Here is an 8,551-nt window from a genome sequence, read left to right as displayed (position 1 = left end):
ATATACATATGATAGTCAAAAATAAACCAAACTTTTAATATTATGTTAATAGTACAAATATTTATAGATCATATTCAAAAGAAAAAACCTACAGCCAAATATTTCTTCAAAATGTATACCATTTATTAAAGCAGTTTTGCATCTCATTTTGTGTTACCTCCTTGAGGGCAATTATTGCAGCACTTTTTATTTCTTCTTCTGATTTGAATCTGCAACTCTTCAATAGAGCTTTCATTTTGAAGGCATGAAAGTCCGTGAGTAAGGAAGATATGAAAATACAGGCATCTGGTGTTTTGCAAGAGGTTTGCTAAGTAGAAGTGTGTAATGTATCAGGATGTTGTGATGGAGAACCTAGCTTTTTTACTTGCCTGAGATAAGGCCATTTTTGTCTTATTTTTGTAGGCAATCAAGAATATCACTATAGTACTCTTTGTAAATGGATCTAATGGAATAAATACAATGCATTAGGGCTTTCACATCAAAAAGGCATAAGCATGACTTTCTTTTAGATCTGTTGACATGCTGGTGTATACAGTAAGACCCACTTAATGCAGGAGATACGTTCCTAGATGGCAAAGCACTAAACAAAACAGCATTAAACTAGGTCATTTTAACATAGAGTAAATAGGGATGTGAACATGCAACCAAAAATAAACAAATTTTACTTTAAGTTATTTTTATATTAATTTGTATAATAATATGTTAGATAAAACATAAATATATGCACATAAAAATGTATAATAACATATTAATTAGTTCATTTCTTGTGATGAAGGTACTGACTTTTCTGAAAATCGTGGGTTTTTTTTCAATAAAGTCGTGAAGTTTCATTTGTCGCTTTTTTCTCTCTTTAAGCAAATGTCGGTAGCAGAAGATCGCATCCAAAACGCCTCGTTTTGCTTTTACACTCCTTTCAAAATCTAGATCATTCGCTACAATTTGATCAACGATTTCGGTTTTCGTTACCAAACTTTTACTAAAGAAATCTGTAGCAAGTTCTTTGGGTTCTTTGTTTTCAGAATCTCTATTTTCAAGTTCTACATGAATCCCTTGTTCTGCCAGTTCTTGAAGTCATCGTTGGTAAGGCTCTTACCAGAAACCTGCAGTAACTCCCTAGTATCCTGCTCGTCTACATTACATCTGTATCGATTGACAATTTGATCAACATAATGATACAGCGATAGGCTCTTTACGTTGAGAATTTTTGAATACCTTTATCCATAACTTTTTCCACACTCCGTTCATGCATTTATCAGTTAATTCTTGTCAAGCCAAGTCGCTATTTCCTAAGGCATCCATGATGTCATATTTTTTCTAAAATTGTTATTTATAAAACGGAAACAATTATATAAAAAATAATTGATGTTTTATTTGTTAATGCATTCTGTTTTTTATCCATATATGAATATAAAATTAGCGATTAAAATAACATATTTTAATCACTGTTAAAATCAAAGCACTGTGATAAATTTCAGTATATATAACTGATTCAATTTTATAAATTATCTGTAAATATGCTCGTTCTTATTAAGATGCATTCTATTATAGGAAGAATGAGGATATTTCCCTATTCAAAAGATTAATAATCAGAACAAAAGCAATTGTATAAGAATTTTCTTCTGGGCTTAATACAACCCTATAATTATAAGTCTATGAATCGATTTTCGCTTAAATTTTGTTGCTTGATGTCTCAATATTTATTAAAATTCAATTATTTTCAGCTCAATGTCTTAACTGAAAGTCATCTATATCCAATGAGTTTGTTGAGTATTAAGTAGGCCTATATTTTAATAAAAATTCTTTCTTTTATCCAAAATATTTTGTTATTGATTGTTTCATTTCTACAACTTAAAAGTAAAAGAATATATCAATTGGTCTATTTAAGATTCTAAAAGAGTTCTATGAGTAACGAGTTAAGTTTTGAGAGTGGGAACTCAAAGTCTGTAAGCTAACTCATATTAACGGATGCCAAATTGTTTTAAATAACTTTTTCCAATGGCAAAAGGTTATATTTTGCTTAATTTCAAAGTAGAATATTTTTTGATGATTTTCATAAAACTTCATTTTTCTGAAGATTTTTCTGGAGGCTCGATTTTCATGAAATTAGCATAACTTACCAGCAAAATTTTTAAATGGTCTTGAGCGTTCATTAAAAATAACTGCTTGTACTAAAGATACACGTTCAAAAACAAAACAAAAAAAACTAAATAAAAATGAAGCTTAAACGACGTTACTAAATTATATTTTAATATATAAAAGCAAAATTTTAAAAATTGTTTACCAATTAAAAAACTTTACAAGGTTTTTATACATTCTCCAAAGATGTTCTGCAACCAAACTGATAGCATTCATTCAGCAAAATAGTTTCATTCCTCTATTTAATTTCATATCTGAGATAAAATTCTTCTTAATTTGAAAAAACGATCTTCGCAAAGACACATAAGAGTCAATTTCCGATTTATTCAGAAATGTTCTTCGATTATCCTAATAGTACTCATATTGCATCTTCAAAAATTCAAGTTCGTTATTTAAATGATTCCGTACAAGGGAGGGAAACCATTTTCTGGCTGAAAAACCGCCCAGCTATAAAATAGGGAAATATAGTAGAGAGTTTGCGGCCGAAGTTCAAACGTTAAACTTGTACGGCAAGCAGAAGTACACGTTTGACGTTTGAACTCCAAGTAAAACACGTTACGCCACACGTTCAGGTCGCGCACTGGTTCATGGGATATCGTTGAAAAATGGCGGAAGCGTTTAACAACGATGAATGTTAATAAATAACGAAGGTAAATAAATAAATTAAACTATTTTAAAGTATTTATAGGATGTTTAATTACGCTAAATAATTATTTTTGACTTTAATTAGCGTCGTGTCTCCTACCGTTAGAAACAATAGGAAAATTCCGATGCGTTTTTCCTGTTGTCACGACATACTTCTGTTGAGGGAAGGAGTGGCTGTAAATCCGAAAGCTGCTTGGAAAAATATGTCTGAAAATTATAGTTTATGGCCACTGAATACCACCCTTTGATGTGTTTTTGGACGACATATAGGATGTGCCGTTCTATCTATGAACCCCAAAAATTTGTCAAAGGAGCACCTTTTGCTGTTATTACTTGGCTAAATAATTTTAATTTTTTTCTTGTTAGTTTTATTTCGTCGATATTCAATAACAATTTGGAATGGCTGTTGTAAATGATATTTAATATTTCATGTACAAATCGTGAAAGTTTACTTTTTGTTCTTCCAAACAAAACAGAAATATCATCAAGTCTATTAGGATAAACTAATCTTCGTAAAAAAAAAAAAAAAAAANAGTTCCTTGGGTTCTTCGTTTTCAGAATCTCTATTTTCAAGTTCTACATGAATCCCTTGTTCTGTCAGTTCTTGAAGTCATCGTTGGTAAGGCTCTTACCAGAAACCTGCAGTAACTCCCTAGTATCCTGCTCGTCTACATTACATCTGTATCGATTAAGTTGACAATTTGGTCAACATAATGATACAGCGATAGGCTCTTCTCGTTGAGAATTCTTGAATACCTTCATCCATAACTTCTTCCACACTCCGTTCATGCATTTATCAGTTAATTCTTGTCAAGCCAAGTCGCTATTTCCTATGGCATCCATAATGCCATATTTTTTCCAAAATTGTTATTTATAAAACGGAAACAATTAGAGGAGAAGGTGGTATTATGGAACACTGCGGGTATTATGGAACCACCCCATTTCGAACTGATAATAAAGGCGAACTGTAACGGAATGTGGCTGAACTGAACTAGACAGACATCCATAGCAAGGAGAAAACCCGTTTTACTTCAGTTAAACGGTTGTCCGTATTTAATCAGCAAATTTGTTTTTTTCAAAATTCGCAAGTTTTGAATGCTAAGTGAATTTAATTATTTTTAAAATATAAATCGTGTAGTTGTAGGTTCACTGGTGCATGTATTCCGTTCCAGAGACTTAGGGGTACATATTAATCTGTGTGATGTTCACGTTTTTTAAATTTTGGTCTTGACAGACATAAGTTAATTCGAGATGGCGATGCGTGAAATACGGACCCCATTGGTGCTTTTACAGTAATATGGAACTCAACTCCTCCGAACTTTCTATTTGCAAGCAGACATTCCTCCAGAGCAATTTGTGAAAAAGACACTAGGTAGAAAGCCAATTCTTCCTGAGAATATCGAAAAAGAGCTGCTGGAATATATATTGTTGATGGAGGTCATATTTTTCTATTATAAAAGCATTTTTGCGATAAAATACATTGGAGTAAATAATTTTGTAATTATTTAACATTTTTTGTCCTTTCCTATTTGTTTTTGGCTACATTAAAGCATTTTTTTGAAAATATACAGTAAGGTTCCATATTACCACCCGATTTTCTCTAAGCCTACTTTCGGACTTTTTGTACAAAAGCCTTCAAAAACCATATTTATAATTACACTAGCGAAAAATCCAATTAGGAACATTTAATTTACTAGTTACCAGTATTTTTCGCACAAAAAATGTGGGTGTAGTTACGATACCTTGTTTACAATTCACTAAAATATAATTGGGGTTCCATAATACCACCTTCTCCTCTATATAAAAAATAATTGATGTTTTATTTGTTAATGCATTCTGTTTTATAATCATATATGAATATAAAATTAGCGATTAAAATAACATATTTTAATCACTGTTAAAATCAAAGCACTGTGATAAATTTCAGCATATATAACTGATTCAATTTTATAAATTATCTGTAAATATGCTCGTTCTTATTAAGATGCATTCTATTATAGGAAGAATGAGGATATTTCCCTATTCAAAAGATTAATAATCAGTACAAAGTGATTGTATAAGAATTTTCTTCTGGGCTTAATACAACCCTATAATTATAAGTCTATGAATCGATTTTCGCTTAAATTTTGTTGCTCGATGTCTCAATATTTATTAAAATTCAATTATTTTCAGCTCAATATCTTAACTGAAAGTCATCTATATCCAGTAAGTTTGTTGAGTATTAAGTAGGCCTATATTTTAATAAAAATTTTTTCTTTTATCCAAAATATTTTGTTATTGTTTCATTTCTACAACTTAAAAGTAAAAGAACATATCAATTGGTCTATTTAAGATTCTAAAAGAGTTCTATGAGTAACGAAATAAGTTTTGAGAGTGGGAACTCTAGGTCTGTAAGCTAACTCATATTAACGGATGCCAAATAATTGTTTTAAATAACTTTTTCCAATGACAGAAGGTTATATTTTGCTTAATTTCAAAGTAAAATATTTTTTGATTATTTTCTTAAAACTTCATTTTTCTGAAAATTTTTCTGGAGGCTCGATTTTCATGAAATTAGCATAACTTACCAGTAAAATTTTTAAATGATCTTGAGCGTCCATTAAAAATAACTGCTTGTACCAAAGATGCACGTTCAAAAACAAAACAAAAAAAAACTAAATAAAAATGAAGCTTAAACGGCGTTACTAAATTATATTTTAATATATAAAAGCAAAATTTTAAAAATTGTTTACCAATTAAAAAACTTTACAAGGTTTTTATACATTCTCCAAAGATGTTCTGCAACCAAACTGATAGCATTCATTCAGCAACATAGTTTCATTCCTCTATTTAATTTCATATCTGAGATAAAATTCTTCTTAATTTGAAAAACCGATCTTCGCGAAGACACATAAGAGTCAATTTCCGATTTATTCGATTATTCTAATAGTACTCATATTGCATCTTCAAAAATTCAAGTTCGTTATTTAAATGATTCCGTACAAGGGAGGGAAACCATTTTCTGGCTGGAAAACCGCCCAGCTATAAAATAGGGAAATATAGTAGAGAGTTTGCGGCCGAAGTTCAAACGTTAAACTTGTACGGCAAGCAGAAGTACACGTTTGACGTTTGAACTCCAAGTAAAACACGTTACGCCACACGTATCCCACTGACTCGTGGGATATTGCTGAAAAATGCTGGGAACGTTTAACAACGATAAATGTTACCAGCGAAAGTAAATAAACAAATTAAACTATTTTAAAATATTTATAGGATGTTTAATTACGCTAAATAATTATTTTTAACTTTAATTAGCGTCGTGTCTCCTACCGTTAGAAACAATAGGAAAATTCCGATGCGTTTTTCCTGTTGTCACGACATACTTCTGTTGACGGAAGGAGTGGCTGTAAATCCGAAAGCTGCTTGGAAAAATATGTCTGAAAATTATAGTTTATGGCCATTGAATACCACCCTTTGACGTGTTTTTGGACGACATATAGGATGTGCCGTTCCATCTATGAACCCCAAAAATAAAAGGAGCACCTTTTGCTGTTATTACTTGGCTAAATAATTTTAATTTTTTTCTTGTTAGTTTTATTTCGTCGATATTCAATAACAATTTAGAATGGCTGTTGTAAATGATATTTAATATTTCATGTACAAATCGTGAAAGTTTACTTTTTGTTCTCCCAACAAAACAGAAATATCATCAAGTCTATTAGGATAAACTAATCTTCGTAAAAAAAACAAAAAAAAGAAATACATAATGCATCAATTCCAAGTGATCGTGATCCATTTTCACAAATAATTACAGATGGAAGGGGTAAAGCAGGATGAAGGTGAAACAAATCATCTCTTGAAANAATTACCACACAAAAGTACCAGTGCTGTCAGCTAAAACACACACACCAACAAAAAAAAAATATTGGAGTAGCCCAAGATATAGCCAAAGATTGCAGCGCCACAGCACTAGCGAAAATTTAAATTTGCCGACTGGAATTATTTCGGATAACTGACGTTTCGGATAACCGACTTTTTGATAAACGACGCTCTACTGTAATACGATAATAAAAGTTAATATATGAAAGTAAAGATATTATTTTTACTACATTTGTAATTATAGTACAGAAAAAACTCGTAGAACATAATCATTGTCTTTATATCGATATATCACGTATACAACCATCTTCCGTTTCTACCAATTCACGCGCGAAGTATTTACATTCGACACTTGGGGCAGCACCGGCGCCGTAAAAACTTCGCCAGCCGGACCTCCACCGCAATCCAGACGCAAACGCAAATAGGTCACGTGATTAAAAGTTTTTACGGCCAAGGTTTTTACGCCCGTTTTTATGCTAGTAGAGTCTCCGCCTAAAATCAAATGTTTATATTTACACGATCGCTAATTGTGAAGTTTGTAACAATCTTCATATGCTTTTAAACGAATTCCTGCATACCTGAAATGAAATGCCGCGAACACAGCCTACTTGAAGCTGAAGGTTGCCAGCTTTTTCGAGCGATGGCTGACACCCAAGCCCCGCGGTGAGCAGTAGCGTAGCGTAGTAGGGGCGGCAGGGGCGGCCCGCCCCGGGCGGCACTTTTTAGGGGGCTGCAAAATTTCACAATAAATAATAATAATATCTTGTATAAATTTGAACCATTTTATTTCATATTTTCATGCACCTACGATTCGGACCGATTGAAATGAGCACGGAATACCATCCGGACAGTCCGGGAATCGACTCGCCGTCCGGGAATGTCGTGCGCAACCTGTCGACCTTTTCATTTATTTATTTATTTATTTTTTGCTTGTACGATTTATTCATATATATATATATATACATCTTCAATATCCAATAGAGCTAGGTCACTTGCGTTACTCCTATCCAAGTCTCCCTAGTTGCTAACTGTAACTGATTTAGAACCAGCATGCACTGCAAATTATTCTTCGCATTGCAAAATGACATACGCATGCGTCACGAACTTCTGTTCGAACAACCTCACCTGCCATCCGGGTCAGTGATTTTAAAAAAGTGGCAACATTAGCACGGAATTTTTCACTACTTGTTCTGTGACGAAACTGAATTTTAGTCTTAAATTGAGATACCTAAATAAGGGGAGGCGAAATTTTCCTCCGCCCCGGGCGGCTGACACCCACGCTACGCCACTGGCGCTAAGGTTCTTGTTTTGGGAAGCGAAACATCTTAATTTTGGATGATAAATTCGTCCCAGACCGCATGCTGCAGCCTACTGCTACACAACATGAACTTCTTGATGTCATTTCAGCGCAGATTATAAAAGATTATGTTTACAAGATGTTTTTCGCATCGACTATTAACACAACTTCCGCGTTCTACCGGAAGTTGAAGGAGGTCCAATCACGTGGCTTGCCTCAGGCTTTGTTTACTTTTAGACACGGTCAATAGAATGTTTGACTCTCTGTTTTTAGGTTTTTGGTCGATCTGCTTCAAATTATTCTTGTTTAACTCTGACTCTGAGGAAAATATAGACTTTTATGAAATCCGGACACCCCACTCACTCTTCCCTTGATTTGATCTTCTCGACACTCCGTGATAAACATAACAATGGTAGACTAAAATAACTAAATTTATAATTGTTGATCAATAAAAAATATAAAACAATGGAATCGGTGAAATTTCTAAAAATATAATTTCTAAAAATAAAAGATTATCTTTAGATAAGATAAAAGAGTAAATTAAAAACTCTTTCTTAAACCGATTTTTTTACAAATTTATAATATGGTTTTCATGTTAACGTTTAGCTATTTTAC

The sequence above is a fragment of the Centruroides sculpturatus genome, unplaced genomic scaffold, assembly GCF_000671375.1.
Source record: "Centruroides sculpturatus isolate CEXI.00-Female unplaced genomic scaffold, Cexi_2.0 scaffold1197, whole genome shotgun sequence".
NCBI lineage: Eukaryota > Metazoa > Arthropoda > Arachnida > Scorpiones > Buthidae > Centruroides > Centruroides sculpturatus.
This window is presented reverse-complemented; position numbering follows the sequence as displayed.